The sequence below is a fragment of the Electrona antarctica genome (assembly GCF_951216825.1).
Source record: "Electrona antarctica genome assembly, chromosome: 1".
Lineage (NCBI taxonomy): Eukaryota > Metazoa > Chordata > Actinopteri > Myctophiformes > Myctophidae > Electrona > Electrona antarctica.
This window is the reverse complement of record NC_136806.1, coordinates 35,918,627-35,939,336: the sequence shown is the minus strand read 5'-3', so window position 1 is coordinate 35,939,336 and position 20,710 is coordinate 35,918,627.

Sequence of the window (20,710 nt, the reverse complement as noted above, 5' to 3'; positions counted from 1 at the left end):
TATGATATACTTGAGGGGTGCTTAGCTGAGGAGGAATGTGTAGAGAAAATCCTGATTGGCGACTACAATACAGACATGCAACGTAAGGAAGCACCTGTGTTTAAGTCATTCAGTAAGTTCTGTGATCTACATAGTGTCAGTCAGCTAATTACCCAACCCACTAGAGTGTGTGATTCTACTCAAACTGTCATTGATCTCATTCTGTCCTCGGACAAATCCAGAATCTCCAAGAAAGGGGTTATTGTATGTGGGCTTAGTGATCATTTTATGATATTCTGTACCCGCAAAATACAAAAACTTAAGACCGGCTGCCACAAAACAGTCATATCAAGGGACCTCAAAACCTACTCTAGTGAGGTCTTTAACCAAGTATTGGAGAGTCTGGATTGGTCCGATGAGCTTAAAAGCACACTTGTCGAAGAAGCTTGGCTTGGCTTCAAAACCAAATTTACATCAGTACTGAACAACATGGCTCCTTTGAGAACCACCAGGGGCAAAACCCGCTCGGAACCATGGATGAATTCGGACATACTGGCTGCAATGAAAGCCAGAGACAAAAAATGCTCTGAAGTTCTAAAATGCAAGTCTAAGCTAGCCAAGCGCTTCGACAGTGTTCGCCAAGCTCGTTTGAACAACCTAAATACACAACGAATCAAACTACGAAACAGTGTAACTGCCATGACCAAATCAGCTAGTAACTTCATTAATGATAAAGCTCAGGAAAACAAAAACAATCCTCATGAGCTCTGGAAGCTACTAAACAATCAACTAAGCTATGGTCAGAAACTAAAAACCAGATTTTCGAACATAAACATCAAATCTGACAACACTCTCATCACTGACAACCTTGATGTGGCCAACTACTTGAATATCTTCTTTACAAACATAGCAACAACTCTGGTTAACAAACTGCCCTCCCACTCTGGGCTCTTTGGTGTAGAGCACATTACAACCTTCTACAAAAACCTAGGTGTTTGTAAAGACGATTTTAAACTAGTTATGGTAACAACTGATGAGATAATTAAGAAACTGAGTGCCCTCCAACCCCACAAGGCCACAGGCCATGACAACATTCCCTCCAAATTTCTCAGAGACTCAGCCATCTCTATAGCTCCAATCATCACCCACATAGTAAACCTCTCCATCAAACAGGGACAGGTCCCCCAAGATTTCAAACTGGCCAAAGTAACCCCCTTGCACAAGAAAGGGAGTAAATTAGACCCCGGCAACTACCGCCCTATTTCTATTCTTAGTTCCATCTCGAAAGTGATGGAAAAAATAGTCTATGAACAGGTTGAAAAGTATCTTGCCACTAATAAATTATTGTACGAGTTCCAATCTGGCTTCAGAACATCCCACTCCACTGACACATGCCTTCTCTATTTGAGCGACCACATCAAACAAGAGGTGGACGCTGGCAAATACTGCGGCATGGTCATGCTGGACCTCCAAAAGGCTTTTGACACCGTGAACCACTCCATACTGGTTAACAAGCTAAAAGCAATTGGTTTCGATAGCACATCAGTGAGCTGGATGCAATCCTACCTGGAGGGGAGAGAACAGATGGTGGAAGTGAACGGAACACTGTCCCCCCCCCTCCCAGTGAGCTGTGGCGTTCCACAAGGAAGCATACTAGGGCCTCTACTGTTCCTAATATATGTAAACGACATGACTTCAGCCTGTGACTGCAACTTGTTCCTGTTCGCAGATGACTCAGCACTGCTGGTCTCGGACAGGGAAAAACTGCAGGTTGAAAATGCCCTCAGCTCTGAACTCGGTAGAATCTGCACCTGGCTCGCTGATAACAAACTATCTTTACACCTGGGAAAAACTGAATCCATTCTCTTTGGCTCTATTAGTAATCTCAGCAAGGCAAATGGCTTCTTGGTTAGAGTGGGTGACAATGTTATCACACGTAAAGATGAAATTACCTACCTAGGTTCCATCCTGGAGGCTAATCTTTCCGGTGATAAAATGGCCACCAACGTAATCAAAAAAGTCAACCATAGAACAAGATTCCTCTACAGGATCTCCTCACTGGTCAACAAAAACACCTTGAAGACCTTAACAGGAGCCCTTGTACAGGGTTTCTTTGACTATGCATGCACCTCCTGGTACCACAGCACCTCAAAGGCCCTTAAAACCAGGCTCCAGACTTCCGAAAACAAACTGGTCAGGCTCCTACTTGATCTAGCCCCCCGAACCCACCTCACCCCTGCCCACTTCGACAGGCTGGAATGGCTTAGGGTCGACGACAGAGTACAGCAACTTGCAATGGGTCTGGTCCACAAGATTCGATACACCACCAAGATACCCATGTACCTGTCTAGATACTTCCTTAATGTTAACGAAGTCCACACCCACAACACCAGAGGGAGTGCAACGAACCATGTACAACCCAGATTCGGCACAAACAAGGGACTAAATTATTTTCGCTCCTATGCCACCAAAATGTGGAACGCCCTACCAACTGTCATTAAGACATGCGAATCCCTTGACTCCTTCAAAACCGCTCTCAAAGGGCACCTACGGATGGCTGCAATTCGAAACTGGCCCCCGTAAAATCTGAATCCCCCCCCCCCCCCCCCCCTTTTTTCCCCTCACTGTATATATTTCTTTTCCCTTTTTACCTCCTTTTTGATGAATTCCTGTTCTGTCTATAGAAGTGTCTATTTGTACGTCTCTAAATGTTTTGATGATTTGAACATGGTGGACCCTGTTGGAAACAAGTGTAATGCTTAATTGGGTCGTCCACTCACAGTTAACAGCCTTTGTATTGAGTTTGTGCTTGAAATGTACTGTAATTCTGCAAACTGTTAATAAATTCTTCAATCAATCAATCAATCAACATTGCCAAAGCAAGTGTCAAAATACAATAAACGGTTGGATATGGGGAAAGTATATACAGTTGGATTTTGAAAAACAGAGCCATGTCACATTGCATCGTTACACACATGTTATAAAGGGTATAAAGCTGTTTTTTAAACAAATGGCAGCATTTGTTTGCAGTTACTTTGGGAAAATGGCAGCATTTCTTCTCAAGACTATTTAAGACATATTTAAGATGCAGTGTTTAAAGGTAGTAGCTCTGTTTACATGTGCAGTAGGTCTACTTGGTACAGATAGTAGTATTATTAAATCACTTGGAAGTATAAAGTGATATGACTTCACTCAACTATTACTGTTCACACTGACAAGTAGCACCTGCTGTGACCAATACTCACTTATTGTAACTGCTATACTTTTATTTTTCTCTCTTTAATCATAATTTATACTTTCCACTTCTTATGTTGCTGTGTACTTGTTTTTTCCATGTGAGAACACAAAGTCCAATTCCTCATATGTGGACATACCAGGCCAATATAAATACTAGTAGTTTTATTTTGGTCATCCCCCTCTATTTTTATATATTGTACACATATTCTCTTTTTCGAGGGGCGCAGGCCCCTATTTAATTCAACTATATTTCTGATGAATTGAAAATGGTGGACCTTGTTGTAAACAAGTGTAATGCTTTATCAGTTGGTTGTCCACAGTAACAGCCTTTGTGCTTTCATGTGAATTGAACCCATTCTGCAAACTGTTAATAAATACTTCAATCAATCCATCAATATAGTGTAGATTTTTCTCTAACATAAACATAAAATACCATTGACATTGAACGGAGAATTGACGTCATATGTGACAGCAAATCAGTAATTTTGTTTAAATTACCATTGTTATGATGTTACGTCATGATGATGTACGATGATAAGAGCTAGCCTGGTTAATAAACCAGACCGAATCAGCCGTTGGCAAAAAAAAGTTGCCTACCAGCGGATTACGGTCTGGCGAGGCTCAGTAGCACGCCTCTTTCCTACAACCGAGAACAGGTCGGACCAATCGGGACACGGTATGCAATATGGGCGGGCTTTGGTACAGTGACGTTCAATGCTTGAGACCTTTGACTGACAGTAGCTCTGACCAATTGCGTCAAAGAGAAAATGTGCCCCGGGAAATGAAATCCAAGTGGAGCCAGCCCAGACTGATATACCGCGACAGTGTTGTGTGATATTAGTCTGGCTTATTAGCCAGGCTAGATAAGAGCGCCCCTCACTTCACACAGGTGTGATTTTTGAACTGTATTTGATTATTCTTTTTACATAGATGTCTATATTTGTAAATGGTAAATGGTGAATTTATCCAAGGCGCTTTACAGAGATTGTGCATTACATTCACACACCGATGGCAGCGGAAACCATGCAAGGCTGAAGGCACCAACCAGCACATCGGGAGCAAATAGGGGTTCAGTGTCTTGCTCAAGGACACTTCGACAGTAACTCTGGGGGAGCCCGGGTTCGAACTGGCAACCTTACGGTTACCATCCAGCCACTCTACCCCTGAGCCACCGCCGCCTGGTTGTATGTCTTTAATGTTGTGACAAATTCAAAATGGAGGACCCTGATGTAAACAAGTCTTATAGTGCAGAGACAAAGCCGTCAGGGAGAGGTCACCAGTTTGACACCCCTGTTCTAGAGAAATGATTCTCAAAGGAAACGTGTCTGGACTGTACGACCCCTTTTACCTGGGTCTCAATACAGAGCTCAGAGTCAAACACAACAGCCATCGTTGTTGTGTTTGGGGGTTTAAAGAACTTACCAACAACAAAGCAGCATGCTTTAGTTACTCTTTGTATGTTTTGATTATTATTACAAAGCACATTAACCACTTCAGCCCTATATACATTACGGCCATTTGAAAATAGCCAATCTACAAGCTCACACTGCGTAAAGTCAGTTTTATTTTTCATCAATGTCACTTTGAGCCATCGTATAGTATAGTATTAGTATTTGACCGTGACAGGATTATATTGGGGTAAAATGGCGTCCTTCCATAATGTGATCATGAGCTGATCTATGATAACCAGTGGCCATTAACATGGTTTAATCTATGCATTTGAATGTGTTATTGTTCACAATGAGGCAGCAGCCATCATCATTTAGATTTCAACCTTGATAGACTAGACTCTTCAGGGCTGGTGAGTTAAATCAAATCAATTACATTTAAAGGAGCTTCATTGGCATGAGAAAACATACGTTTACATTGCCAAAGCAAGTGTCAAAATACAATGAAAACGGTTGGATATGGGGAAAGTATATACAGTTGGATTTTGAAAAACAGAGCCATGTCACATTGCATCGTTACACACATGTTATAAAGGGTATAAAGCTGTTTTTTAAACAAATGGCAGCATTTGTTTGCAGTTACTTTGGGAAAATGGCAGCATTTCTTCTCAAGACTATTTAAGACAGATTTAAGATGCAGTGTTTAAAGGTAGTAGCTCTGTTTACATGTGCAGTAGGTCTACTTGGTACAGATAGTAGTATTATTAAATCACTTGGAAGTATAAAGTGATGTGACTTCACTCAACTATTACTGTTCACACTGACAAGTATCACCTGCTGTGACCAATACTCACTTATTGTAACTGCTATACTTTTATTTTTCTCTCTTTAATCATAATTTATACTTTCCACTTCTTATGTTGCTGTGTACTTGTTTTTTCCATGTGAGAACACAAAGTCCAATTCCTCATATGTGGACATACCAGGCCAATATAAATACTAGTAGTTTTATTTTGGTCATCCCCCTCTATTTTTATATATTGTACACATATTCTCTTTTTCGAGGGGCGCAGGCCCCTATTATATTCAGCTATATTTCTGATGAATTGAAAATGGTGGACCTTGTTGTAAACAAGTGTAATGCTTTATCAATATGCTCGTCCCAACTCCCTGAATAGACGATCAAATCATCTAGATATGCATTGCAATTGGGCACCCCCTCCAACACAATATTAACCATTCGCTGAAAGGTAGCGGGCGCATTGCACATGCCAAATGCCATGACACTATACTGGAGAAAATGGTCCGGCGTGACAAAAGCAGAAATTTCAGAGGCACGACGGGTTAAGGGGATTTGCCAATAACCCTTTAATAAGTCCAGTTTAGTAACAAAAGCAGCAGACCCCAAGTTATCCACGCAATCTTCCATCCTCGGCAAAGGAAAAGCGTCTTGGACCGTCACCGCATTCACCCTCCTATAATCCGTACAAAATCTAGGACTACCATCGCTTTTAAGATGCAGCAAACACGGGCTACTCCATGGACTAGAACTTGGCCGTGCCAGGTTATGCTCAAGGAGATACTCCGCCTCCTTCCTCAAGAGCGCACGCTTAGTTGGGTTTACGCGATAAGCGTGTTGCTTAATGGGCCGTGCAGCCTGCACATCAATATCATGCTCGAGCACAGTGGTGCGAGTGGGGATATCCCCGAATAGAATAGGGAAATCCTTCACTAACCTCATGACGTCACGTTGTTGTTCAGTGCGTAGATGAGTGAGAGTCTTAGGCAACTTAATCAGCATTTCTGAATTACAGAGGCGACCCTCGGGTGCAGGTGATGCTCGCAGCACCAACCCATCGTCCTCCGCAGCCTGTAGATCCATAGGATCACCCTGGCCATCCACACTCTCTGTAGGAGAAGAATGTGGCTCAGCCACCATTAGCCCTACTCCCCTCACATGGAATTCCTTCAACATGTTAACGTGACAGACACGGCTCTTACGCCTCCTGTCAGGAGTTCCAATCACATAGTTCGTGTCGCTGATTTTTTCCAGAACCATAAAAGGACCTGAAAACCGGGCTGATAGAGCAGAGCCTTGAACAGGCAGTAAGGCTAGGACTTGATCACCTGCCTTAAAGATGCGTTTAACCGCAACTTTATCATGACGCCTCTTCATGTCTGTCTGAGAAGCCTTCAGCCATTCTCTAGCCAGAGAACACGCTTTCTCGAGCCGACCTTTAAGTTTGTTAACAAAGTCTAACACATTGGTGTCAGGAGTCACGTCAGCGGCCATCAGCTTGTCCTTCAGGACCTTAAGGGGGCCGCGGACCGTATGTCCGAACACCAACTCATTAGGAGCAAACCCTAGAGATTCCTGTACTGCGTCACGAGCCGCAAACAACACAAATGGAATCCCGTCATCCCAACTTCTTTTAGCCTCAAAGCAGTATTTATGCAACATGGATTTCAATGTCTGATGCCACCGTTCTAGCGCCCCCTGAGACTCCGGGTGATAGGCACTTGAGATCACATGGTGGACAGACAGTGTTTCCATCACTTGCTTAAATACTTTTGACAAGAAATTAGTACCCTGATCCGTTTGGATAACCTTGCAAAAGCCCCACGTAGTAAAGAACCTGGTTAGAGCTTTTAACACTGAGGTGGCAGTTATGTTGCGCAGAGGAATAGCTTCGGGAAATCTAGTAGCAGCACACATAATAGTCAGTAGATACTGATTCCCAGCCTTCGTACGAGGCAAAGGCCCCACACAATCCACAATAACCTTTTCAAATGGTTCTCCAACGGCAGGAATCGGACAGAGCGGCGCAGCAGGAATGGTTTGGTTAGGTTTGCCCGTCAGCTGACAGATCGCGCAAGTGCGACAATATTGGGAAACACTTTGTTTCAGCCCCGGCCAAAAGAAGTGTTTTAGGATTCGGGAATATGTTTTTGTAATTCCCAAATGCCCCGCCCAATCATGATCGTGAGCTAACGAGAGAACCTGCTGTCGGTATGCAGTGGGGACCACAATTTGGACCACTGCGCTCCAATCTGATTCCTGTTCACCATTTGGACACCATTTGCGCATTAACAACCCTTGGTCACTAAAGTAACCCGTGCCCTTTGTTTTAATTTCCTCTTGGCTCAACACAGCCGCTAGACATTTCTTCAATGTGGAATCCTTATCTTGTGCCTGGATAAGGCTTTCCCTGGTTACAGGTAAAATCAAATGATTTTTCCCACCCTCAGTTACCTCCCTCCCCCTGGCATTAACACTCTGCAGTTGTGTCAACGCTTCAGGAGCGGCAGACAACATTTTGTCACTTGCGAGAGCGCGCATGACAATAGAGTCAGCTAAATCAGAATCCTTCCCCGCTTTACGTGACTGTGCACGGGTGATCACACAAGCTGGAAAAGCCTTGGGATATTTCATACACAGGGGGTCGTTGGCAGTAACACATTCCACCATAGGACAGTTTATCACTTCCAACACAGGATGATATCGCAGTTTCCCACCTGCGATATCATTCCCCATGATAAATGAAATCCCCTCAATTGGTAATTCATCACGCACCGCCACATTAAAGTACCCAGAGACCAGAGCAGAATGTACATACAGCGTGTGCAAGGGAACAGAAATATATCCCATGTCCATCCCTCGTATCACTACACTCGACCCGCAGGCCGTATCGCCATTCAAAGGCAGTACACCCGCTAGTATAACACTTTGTTGAGCCCCAGTGTCCCTCAGCATGCGTACCGCAGTGCGCTCAACAGAATGCTGTGACACCGATACTTCGCCATCCAATACAAACGGATCATAACTGGCGTCAGGACCAGAACGTGCACCCACAAAAGCATTTCCCACACTTTTCTTCATTCTGATCAATCCCATACTCTTAGTACCATTGTGATCTTGCCGTTGTTTTGCTCTGCACTGGGCGATCAAATGCCCCACCTTTTTTGCAATAATGACAAGTGCGATCCTCCCTCTGTTTAGCACCACCCCGCTCAGGCGAACGCTGAGTCTGTGCGTAATTACGCGCATCACCAGATTTGCGAGCTTTGTTTAGACTTGACTCTGGAGCATGAAACACATTCTTATGCGTCAGAACAAACTCATCAGCGAAGATAGCAGCATCCCCCAATGACGCCACCCTCTGTTCATTCAAGTGCATGCATATACTGTCGGGCAAGCCCCTTTTAAACTCTTCCATCAACAGCAGTGCGCGCAGTGATTTACAATCCGTTACTTTGCTTGCCGCGCACCACCTGTCGAACAGAGCCTCTTTCTCCCGAGCGAACTCGACAAAAGTTTGGCTAGCATTTTTAGTATGCTGCCTAAACTGCTGACGATACGCTTCGGGGACTTTTTCAAATGCCCGTAGAATGCTTGCTTTTACCGTGATCCTATAGTGCCCTGCAATTTTTATCAAGTCCTCTTTACGACAAATGTCAAACTCACCTATGGAGGGATCGGCCACGAACGCATTGAGATCAAAGGTTGCCATCTCCACTGCCTTATTAAAGTAGCGTAAACAACAACAAATTCACTCAGCCAGCCGTTTTCCAGAGCCCCCAATTGTTACGTTTCCTTCATAGCTCGTCATATATCTAGGGGTACTTAAAGGACGCAACAAGGCTGGCAAGTGAACTGTCGTTTATTCACAGTGCTTCAATAAGGTATATTCAATAGACAGAAGGTATATAGTCAATCAATACAATAGTATGAATATATATAAACAATATGGGGATATATATATATATATATATAGCTATAACCTTCTATCTAGACAACCTGTACGGACTAATAACGATAATTTCTGGGTTTCCAACCAACTTAAATATAGGGGCTGAGCCCTCTACTCGAGCCACGTCGAGTTACAAGTGTTATTTAAATTATATCATGAAAACAAAAGGCTGTATGGGGCAACCCAGGGAAACAAACAAAAAAGACTATACCTATCCTAGATGCAACAGAACCTTCTATCTAATCCTAACCAACAAAAGGAAAAGAATGGTTACAAATGATCAACCTATTTAAACTCTCTACTCTACCTAATGCTTAACAAAATAATGACTGTTACAAAAACAAGCTCCCATACTCCTGTAAATTATACCATACCACTTAGATCAATGTGCGTATAATTACTTGTAACATCACCACAGCGAGACAGGCAAGAGATATATATAAACACTCAGGAACCTCCACACAGGTATATGGAGACCCTAGTGTTGACTTGTTTACAAAGGTGTCGCTTCACAGCTCCCCTGGACAGTATGCTCTCAGTATGACAGACTGAGTCATACTGCCAACGAGCTGGCATCACAGCTGCTCTTAAGTAGTCTTCCTCTGGCTGGCCTTCTGATGATGATAGGCTCCCGTTGACGAGGTGGGCAGGTGGAAGGTAAGTCTCCGCCTCCGAGCACCAGCCAGACCTGTGACTGAGAACTGCAATCAGCACTCCATACTATGCCATATCACTGTATACTATAATATCTATATGTATCAATATAATCACCGTATAACATAATATATATATATAAATACCCCTTGTATAATATACAATATATAGAAATAGTCACGGTATCATATCCTATATTACAATTGAAAACATGTCCCCAAAAGCACGCACAGGAACAAAAGGCACCAGCTACTACGTCACTGACACGCTGCAACACGCTGCAACACACACTGCAACAACACACTAACACGACACAGTCTTACCCTCCGCGTCGATCCACGGCTATCTCCTCATGTCGCGCCGCACGCCCACAATCAACAACACCCGCGTAAAAACTGTCATTGCACTGCCACTACAGCCGCCTCCCGTCCACACTCACAAACAACATCAATATCAATAATAAACACAAACACGCCACAAGCACCGACACCCCCGCCTAATTTGTTGCCAGGTCTATGAAAACAAGCCCAGAAAAAATGCCATTCAACACGCTACTTACAACTCGCTTACAATTCGCGGACCTGGCAACACTGCTTCCTGTTTTCCCATTGGCTACGGTTGCTACAACACGCATTTGCACTGCATCTTGGGAGCAACACAGCTTAATGTAGGGGTCACCGATTGCTGTGCTACATCCCCCTCATGTTCTCACCACCCAGTTCGGCTACACCACACACACTCACCTACACAATTCTCCACATGCAACACAGGGCCCTTATTGGCTAGCCCCCTCACATGGCGATCCCCACGCAACAAAACACAGCCAGCCACACACACACACACCCACCCACACACACACACAACGCCCACGTTCGGAAATATCGCACTGAGCGCACTGTGCAAACCTGGCGTGGTACAAGCGGGACAAACCGACGCGCAAATATCGACACGAACAACAACAACAACACTACACGCACACGCGCGCGCTGCAACAACACACAGCTACGTACAGTGTGTGTGTGTGTGTGTGTGTGTGCGTGCGTGCGTGCGTGGGGGGGAATTTGGATCGCCTCGCGATGCAGCGAAAATGCCACTACACTACACAGGGCTCAACAGTGCGACTAGGTACTCGCATTTGCGCCTTACAACATCACCGTGCGAGTTGTAACATTCACTTTGTACCACCGGTGCGACTAAACAATCCGAACTTTAAAGCTACAACTTGCGCAGTTTACATCCACAAGAATGTGTCACTCTCTCGGTTCTGCACCGCTGCTGGAGAAGTATAGCACTGTCGCAGGCAGCGCAACTAATCCCCCCCCCCCCCCCCCACACACCCCAGAGACGGAGGAGAGAGAAGAGAGCGAGAGAGACAGAGAGCACACACGTGAGTCCTGCAAATTATATTGACCCAATATTAATTTGTACAACCTAGCAAAGCATAAGATATCATGCTTTGGAGAATAGGCTGGTCTCTCTTTTTACAAGACATAAGCCATTGCATACAGCTTCTCAACCTTTTAAATTTCAAGGACCCCCATAACTCTGAGAGTAAAACCAAATGGACCCATAAGAGTCCCATTTGATTCCATTTGTACAGTATCACAGTTAAACGTTATAACAGAGTCCATTTGGTTCCATTTGTACACTCTCAGAGTTACAGACCTGTAGGGTCCACTTGGTTCCATTTGTACACTCTCAGAGTTACATACCTATAATGGGTCCATTTGGAACCCCCTCACGGAACCATGAGGGTCCCTGGATCACACCTTTGACAGCCACTGCTTTAAATCTATACATAACTAATATGGAGCATATTTGATCCATTTATTGTTATGGATAAGAACAACAACACTACACGCGCGCGCGCGCGCACGCAACACAAAACAGCTGCACAAAACGCGTGTCACTGTGGACTTCTGTATCTGTGGACTTCTGTATCGCAACGCGGGGCAACGCAACTCTGGGATGAGCGGGCCGAAGGCCCGCGAAATTCTAGTATAATACATATAAATATACAATCCTCGAGTATGTAACAAGTTGGTTGTCCACAGTAACAGCCTTTGTGCTTTCATGTGAATTGAACCCATTCTGCAAACTGTTAATAAATACTTCAATCAATCCATCAATATAGTGTAGATTTTTCTCTAACATAAACATAAAATACCATTGACATTGAACGGAGAATTGACGTCATATGTGACAGCAAATCAGTAATTTTGTTTAAATTACCATTGTTGTTATGATGTTACGTCATGATGATGTACGATGATAAGAGCGCCCCTCACTTCACACAGGTGTGATTTTTGAACTGTATTTGATTATTCTTTTTACATAGATGTCTATATTTGTAAATGGTAAATGGTGAATTTATCCAAGGCGCTTTACAGAGATTGTGCATTACATTCACACACCGATGGCAGCGGAAACCATGCAAGGCTGAAGGCACCAACCAGCACATCGGGAGCAAATAGGGGTTCAGTGTCTTGCTCAAGGACACTTCGACAGTAACTCTGGGGGAGCCCGGGTTCGAACTGGCAACCTTACGGTTACCATCCAGCCACTCTACCCCTGAGCCACCGCCGCCTGGTTGTATGTCTTTAATGTTGTGACAAATTCAAAATGGAGGACCCTGATGTAAACAAGTCTTATAGTGCAGAGACAAAGCCGTCAGGGAGAGGTCACCAGTTTGACAACCCTGTTCTAGAGAAATGATTCTCAAAGGAAACGTGTCTGGACTTTACGACCCCTTTTACCTGGGTCTCAATACAGAGCTCAGAGTCAAACACAACAGCCATCGTTGTTGTGTTTGGGGGTTTAAAGAACTTACCAACAACAAAGCAGCATGCTTTAGTTACTCTTTGTATGTTTTGATTATTATTACAAAGCACATTAACCACTTCAGCCCTATATACATTACGGCCATTTGAAAATAGCCAATCTACAAGCTCACACTGCGTAAAGTCAGTTTTATTTTTCATCAATGTCACTTTGAGCCATCGTATAGTATAGTATTAGTATTTGACCGTGACAGGATTATATTGGGGTAAAATGGCGTCCTTCCATAATGTGATCATGAGCTGATCTATGATAACCAGTGGCCATTAACATGGTTTAATCTATGCATTTGAATGTGTTATTGTTCACAATGAGGCAGCAGCCATCATCATTTAGATTTCAACCTTGATAGACTAGACTCTTCAGGGCTGGTGAGTTAAATCAAATCAATTAAATTTAAAGGAGCTTCATTGGCATGAGAAAACATACGTTTACATTGCCAAAGCAAGTGTCAAAATACAATGAAAACGGTTGGATATGGGGAAAGTATATACAGTTGGATTTTGAAAAACAGAGCCATGTCACATTGCATCGTTACACAAATGTTATAAAGGGTATAAAGCTGTTTTTTAAACAAATGGCAGCATTTGTTTGCAGTTACTTTGGGAAAATGGCAGCATTTCTTCTCAAGACTATTTAAGACAGATTTAAGATGCAGTGTTTAAAGGTAGTAGCTCTGTTTACATGTGCAGTAGGTCTACTTGGTACAGATAGTAGTATTATTAAATCACTTGGAAGTATAAAGTGATATGACTTCACTCAACTATTACTGTTCACACTGACAAGTATCACCTGCTGTGACCAATACTCACTTATTGTAACTGCTATACTTTTATTTTTCTCTCTTTAATCATAATTTATACTTTCCACTTCTTATGTTGCTGTGTACTTGTTTTTTCCATGTGAGAACACAAAGTCCAATTCCTCATATGTGGACATACCAGGCCAATATAAATACTAGTAGTTTTATTTTGGTCATCCCCCTCTATTTTTATATATTGTACACATATTCTCTTTTTCGAGGGGCGCAGGCCCCTATTATATTCAGCTATATTTCTGATGAATTGAAAATGGTGGACCTTGTTGTAAACAAGTGTAATGCTTTATCAGTTGGTTGTCCACAGTAACAGCCTTTGTGCTTTCATGTGAATTGAACCCATTCTGCAAACTGTTAATAAATACTTCAATCAATCCATCAATATAGTGTAGATTTTTCTCTAACATAAACATAAAATACCATTGACATTGAACGGAGAATTGACGTCATATGTGACAGCAAATCAGTAATTTTGTTTAAATTACCATTGTTGTTATGATGTTACGTCATGATGATGTACGATGATAAGAGCGCCCCTCACTTCACACAGGTGTGATTTTTGAACTGTATTTGATTATTCTTTTTACATAGATGTCTATATTTGTAAATGGTAAATGGTGAATTTATCCAAGGCGCTTTACAGAGATTGTGCATTACATTCACACACCGATGGCAGCGGAAACCATGCAAGGCTGAAGGCACCAACCAGCACATCGGGAGCAAATAGGGGTTCAGTGTCTTGCTCAAGGACACTTCGACAGTAACTCTGGGGGAGCCCGGGTTCGAACTGGCAACCTTACGGTTACCATCCAGCCACTCTACCCCTGAGCCACCGCCGCCTGGTTGTATGTCTTTAATGTTGTGACAAATTCAAAATGGAGGACCCTGATGTAAACAAGTCTTATAGTGCTTTTTCTGGTTTTATCCTCTTAGCAGCTTTTGTAGTCGACCTGTACCTTCATTGAACTGTGCGCATTCTGCAAGATGTTAATACAATCAATCCCCCCACCCCCACCCCCCTCACATACACCTTGGGAAAGGTGTTAATGGTCAGAGAGGGCCATTGTACTGTGACCAACCAGGTAACATCTTCCCTGAGTACCCTGACTAGACTGCATATAAAGAGTGGTCTGTGTTTCCTTCAGAGCAGATCATTTGAACCTAGGAAGCAGCAGGAGAAAGAGGACTCAAGAAACACACCATGACTACATTAATGACCACGAGACAACAGGAGAGCAACAGATTAAAACTCAAACTAGAAGGCCTGAAAAAGCATCGCTTTGAACCATACCAGCGCTCTTCAAGGACATGTAGGCCTACAGGTAAGGGTTAATGACCGAATTAAAATGCATGCAGACACGCAAACTCTGAATACAAACACTAATACAATAATCACTCAAATAATATTGCAAGCGTTTTCATGCTCAACTGTGACCATAAGAGCTTGTCATTTAATATGGTGGCATACAGCCGCATGATATGTCTTCATGTCTTTATATGTTGTGATGTTATAATGAAAATAAATAGTTATGATGGCATTTTATTAGATTTCAAGTGAGGCTACTCGAGCAAATGAACTGTTAAATGTGATTGATTGGAAGCAAATTAACTGTTGAATGTGATTGATTGGATACACAACAGTACAGATGTACAGTTTACAGTTCATACAATAATGACAAGGAAGCTAATAATCAGTGTGACAAAAGCCTAAATAATCAGTGTGATCATGGCTTCTCTGGTCTGGTATTTTGTTTTAAAATACACAATGTGGTCATGGGTGGTGTGGGAAGGAAGGGAACTGTAGATCTGGTTGATTCTTCTTGTGTGTATAATGATAACTTCTCCCTCTGTCTCTTCACTCTCTCTAGGCACCAAGAAAAAGCAGCAGCTTTCTGAACCCTCCATGGACAAATCCGTGTTGCCCCGACACTCCAGCATGTCCAGCTCCAGTGGATCTGAACCAGAGTGGGACACAGGTGACCAAGAGGTGTTCAACTCCGATGGGCCCTTCCCAACCACTTCCATTGAGCACTTTGATTCAGAATGGGGCACTGTTGTGATATTAGCCCATGCACAGTACATCTTAGTCTATGTACTTGAACTTGAGATACAGTGTACTTGATATGTATTGTGTACTGCCGGTACTGTAGCATTCTTTATAGATAGGCTACGAGAGACATCTAGGCGACAGCAAGGTCAGCCTTGCTGCAGTAGGCACGTTCTTCTGTCTCATATCTTATTGTTACGTCATTATGATCCAGCACTATATCTGTTTCATGTTTGTGTAATAAACTTTGTGAACCTTAGCGTGATACTGTCTCGTGTCTCGTTAATTTGTTCTCCCGGGTACCCGCCGGCCGCCGCCGCAGTCGCCGTACCAAAGTAATACTTCAACAGGATTGTCACACACCACCCAGCCTGCACACACTACCTGTCTGTCAACCCAGACGAGGGTCCCGTACTTAGATTACAACAATTGGTGCTCAGAAGTGAGATACCAGCAAGAGGTGAGTCACTTTATGTTTTATTCTTTCTAGAGAATAAGTGCCTCTCCTCTTGCCTGGTAAATCTCCATGTTAGGTTGTATGCAAGGTTTATCTTAGTTAAACCTTGTCTTTTTTGGTCCCACATCTTTTTTACGCTTCCAAATTTTACTGACATAGACCCTGTTTAGTTAGGTTGTTTTAAAAGTGACTGTTGTTTTTGTTTTAGTTGACTTGACAGAGTTTAGAGATTAAGACTGCTTTGTTGTTTCGAGCAGCGAATATGGTTAGAGTCCATATTTAAGCCTGACGATTGGTTCGTTAGCAGAAGACTGCTCTGTGTTTCAAGCAGCGAATATGGTGTTTAATTCCATATTTAAGCCTAACGATTGGTTCGTTAGCAGGATTTCGTACACTGTTTATTGATAGGTGACAGTGGCCTAGTGGTGTCTCCCATGCTAGGTTAAGCCGGGCGATTGCTTTCGTACCGCACAACAGCGTGTGTTTCCCTGTTGTTTTTGTTCTGTTGGATGTTGTCCAACAGGGTATGATTTGTGTCATACTGAGCCTGTGGTGGTGCTTTTTTTCCCACAGCATACATTCATTTGTATTATTGCCTTGATTCACTCTGGTCATTGTCCTAAAAGTCACTGCTAGATAGAACATTTCGGTACCCATTTGAGGTATCATTTTTCAAGGGCTGGTGTGTGAAGAGATACCGTTGAATATTCCTGCTGGTTGTCTGTTTTGTGTTGTGTGTCTTGAGTTGGGAATGGGCATTGGTAAAGTTAAGCTAACCCTAGAATCATGGTGGACAAGTATGAGATTTACTGTGACGGGTGTTTTCCCAGTCGCACATTCCAAATGCTCAGTTTTACATTCATTCATTGTATACTAGTATGATATTGATGTGGCAATGCACGAGCCATGCAGGAGTAGAAAGAACCTTAGTTATCTATGTGTTTACATAACACTCGCGCTGCTGCGCCATAGCATGAGATTTACAGTGATTAAAAGAACTTGTGAAGAACTATGAACTATTTAAGCAGTAGCAAGCGGTTGTAATAAGTGGAGACCAGTTGAGTCAATGCAGTCATGATATGCACAGAATGTAATTCAACCTGATTTGTTTCTACAGAGTTTCTACGGGCCTATAACCAAGGGGGGGCTGATGGATCGGATAAGAGAAGTACAAATCAACTGATCATGTGTAGTTTTTGTTTCATTACTTACATTGAGTGACAAAAAAAAAAAAAATAGCCGATCTACAAGCTCTCAAAGGGCCAAAACATAGGGTTCTAAGCAAGTTTGTCCAGCAAAAGCGTTAGAAATAATATAGAATTTGCTAACTATGGTGTTTACATAACACCCCAGCCCGTTAGAAATGAAGCTGGAGAAGTAAGTGGCTAGACGACCTTGGACAAGAACACTGAGTGCTTGCGCAAGCAGCAGGAATATAGTAATCTCATGTTTTACTCGAGTAAAAGTATCAAGTGCTATATAGTGTCAGTAAATCAAATGTACTTGAGTAAAGGTAGTAAGTACCCTGCCCTGGTCGATAATTCAAAATGTAGTACTCAAGTAAAGAGCACTAAATTTATTTGCAGTAAAATGTACTAAAAGTACAAAAGTAGAAGGACTCCCTGTGAAAACTGTTCAAAATGTAGGCTACCTGAGTAAAAGTAAAGAAGCGAGCCGATCTACAAGCTCTCAAATGGCCGGAATAATATAACAATAATGGAGTAGAAATATATGTACTTAAAAATCAGTGATACAGGCGAAAGTAAAAATACTTCAAACATAGGTAGTTTACCTTATGTAGGTAACAAGAGGGTTGCAGCAAAACTTCAGAGAAGACTTAAGTATGTATCAAAAGTAAATGTAAGACGTCTATACAGGAATCAAAAAAATTATCATTATTTCAGTGAGAAATGCTGTAATTTGTGGAGTCCAGTCAATACAATAGCTCTCATAAATGCACCAACAATCTATATACCAAATTTGTGTTCACGGGCAAATTCAGGGGAGGCGTGATTGAATTGAATTCAGACAGGCCTGTTCATATAAAGTTATTTGAGGTCTGTCAGCCTGTCAGGTCAGGATTATTTCATCATACTTTACATGCTAGCTTGTTATCAGCATTTAGTTTGGGAATGTAAACAAATTGTGCAGCTATGAGCCACCCCAGTGTAGATTTCTCACACGACTACACACCCTAGCGAACATTAAGTTCAAAATAGAATATTAGTGAAACTGCCAAATTCAAAAAAACAAGTACCCAGTTGTATAGGAATATTTCTTCCTCACATTTTTGACATAAAAAGGCTAAATCGTCAACACTCAGCCAGTCAGCCTGGAAATTCAATTTTCAATTTTTGTCACTGAAGGCCACGTGAAGCAGAAGGGATCTTGGGGGACCCCTCGAGGCCAGTGAGGCCTCAAAACAAAGACTGCTGTGGAGTACACCATGTTGTGTTGGGAACTTAACACTGAACTTTTATGGACAAATGTGTTTTTTCAAGTAACACATGAGATTTCATGAACAATGCAGTGTGTTGAGGGCACACTCAATGAATGAACACTTGTTTTTCTTTTGCATCTGTTTCCCAAAAAGGAGTATGTTTCCATCTTCCATCACGTGACTGCAGGGATATGGGTCGTACCACCGCTCGACGGCCCAGTTACGATGTGAGAATGTGAGGGTCAAATTTTCATCTACCCGTTTTTAATGGTACATTTGGCACCACATTTGGCAGTAGTACAGCAGAGAAAAGACACACACATTCACGTGCACATAGCACACACACACACGCAGGAGAGGGACACTTGCACATGCAAGCACACAGAAAGGAAAGGATAGCAGGGAATTGTTTAGTCTAGTAAGAGTACTTATCTGTGTAGTGTCCTTTGACTTAGAAACCAACAGCTGAGTGTGTGCACGGATGTAGATCCGCTGTATTGGCCAGGGAAGTCACTATTGGCCAGGGAAGTCACTAGATTTAAGTGATTATATATTTTATTTAGGAAGTTATAGTAGAGAGTAATTCATTGTTAGCCCGGTCAGCATTGACAATTTCAGTTTTTTTGTAAAATATGTAGGGTAAGAGAGTTTTGGTGCAATTTTATGATGATTTTCGACAATTTGGAAAACCCTGGGACACTCCAACGCAAAAAAGTACATCTATTGTTGTTAGGCAAAAGCAACAGTAAGAAGCCTAAGGGCGAGAAGCTATTATAATGTAAATGTGTAGTGCAGCTGTGCGCGATCAAAATTCTGTAGCACTAAATATAATGCTGTTTATAATCTCTAATTATCACGAAGAGAAGTGAGAGTCAAAAGCTTTGAAGAATTAATTGTGTTCAATATTAGTCTCATAGAGTCCATCACGTTTAGAAAATAAATAAATAAAAGTAAGATATATTCAGGATGATGGTGAGTTACAATAATGAGTGTTACAATTTTCTAGTACAACAGGACACCCGGTAAAGAGCATCTATGCTCACAGCGAATCAATAATCAGACAAGAGACGATTATGGTCGTGGTGTTCTAGGACAATAGGGTTGTACAGTAAGAGAGAATATGCTTAAGCATTTTAGTAATATCAACACACACACCCATGTCTCTCCGGCAGATATGACGTTTCTGGTCCCATTTCAGTAGTACACCCGGTAAAGAGCATCTATGCTCACAAAATAATCAATCAGTCAAGATACGATTATGTTTTGGTTTCTGGGACAATGGTTTTGTAAGCGACGACAGAATAGCGAATAGAACATTTTTTTTTTTGTGATAGCAACAATATCATGGTTACATGTGCGTGCACATTACGTGCAGTTTTTTGTTTAGTAAGATAGTCAGTGCACTATGAGTCTGTACCTTTAGAGAGAGTCATCTACATTCAAACTTGTTTTTTTTACTGTTCATGAAGACAACAGGCCTCAAATGATTATATGTCTTGCTCATTACTAGTTTTTATTAGGGAACCCCCAGTAACCAGTGGAGTTGATAAAGCATTCTCAGTTTTCAGTATTCTTTACTTTAAAGGTCAGCTACAGGGGTCGGTCCTCAATTTTTTTCCTGTTATATCTGGCTGTTTTCTTCTTGTTTTATGTTCATCAGCGCCAAGTGAGAGAAGTTTAATAAGTGATGATTTTGACTGCATGGACATTTCTTTCATATCCTCACATGGACGCATGTTGTGGAAGGAAAAAAATGCGTTACAGCTCAAAAGTAGCATAGTTAATGTAGTGTTATTCAGGACAGGGAAGGCCAATTTATGTATCGTAAGGTCGCGTCAAGGTATAAACACCATGTTACAAACAACATGGTCAAGAGTCTAAGGTATGGACTAAGTGTGAGTTAATCTGTCACAAGAAAAGTTAGAGGTTTTCCACCACATGTGACACGGATAGAGTGTCTCACAGGTTTTGTTTTTGAGTGGACGATTTAACCCTAATAAATTTTTCCCCCACAGAAGTACAATCAGGGGAGAACCGAGTCTGTAATCATGATCTGCTGAATAACTATCATATGTCATTTTTTGTTTTTCCCTCGCCCGCAC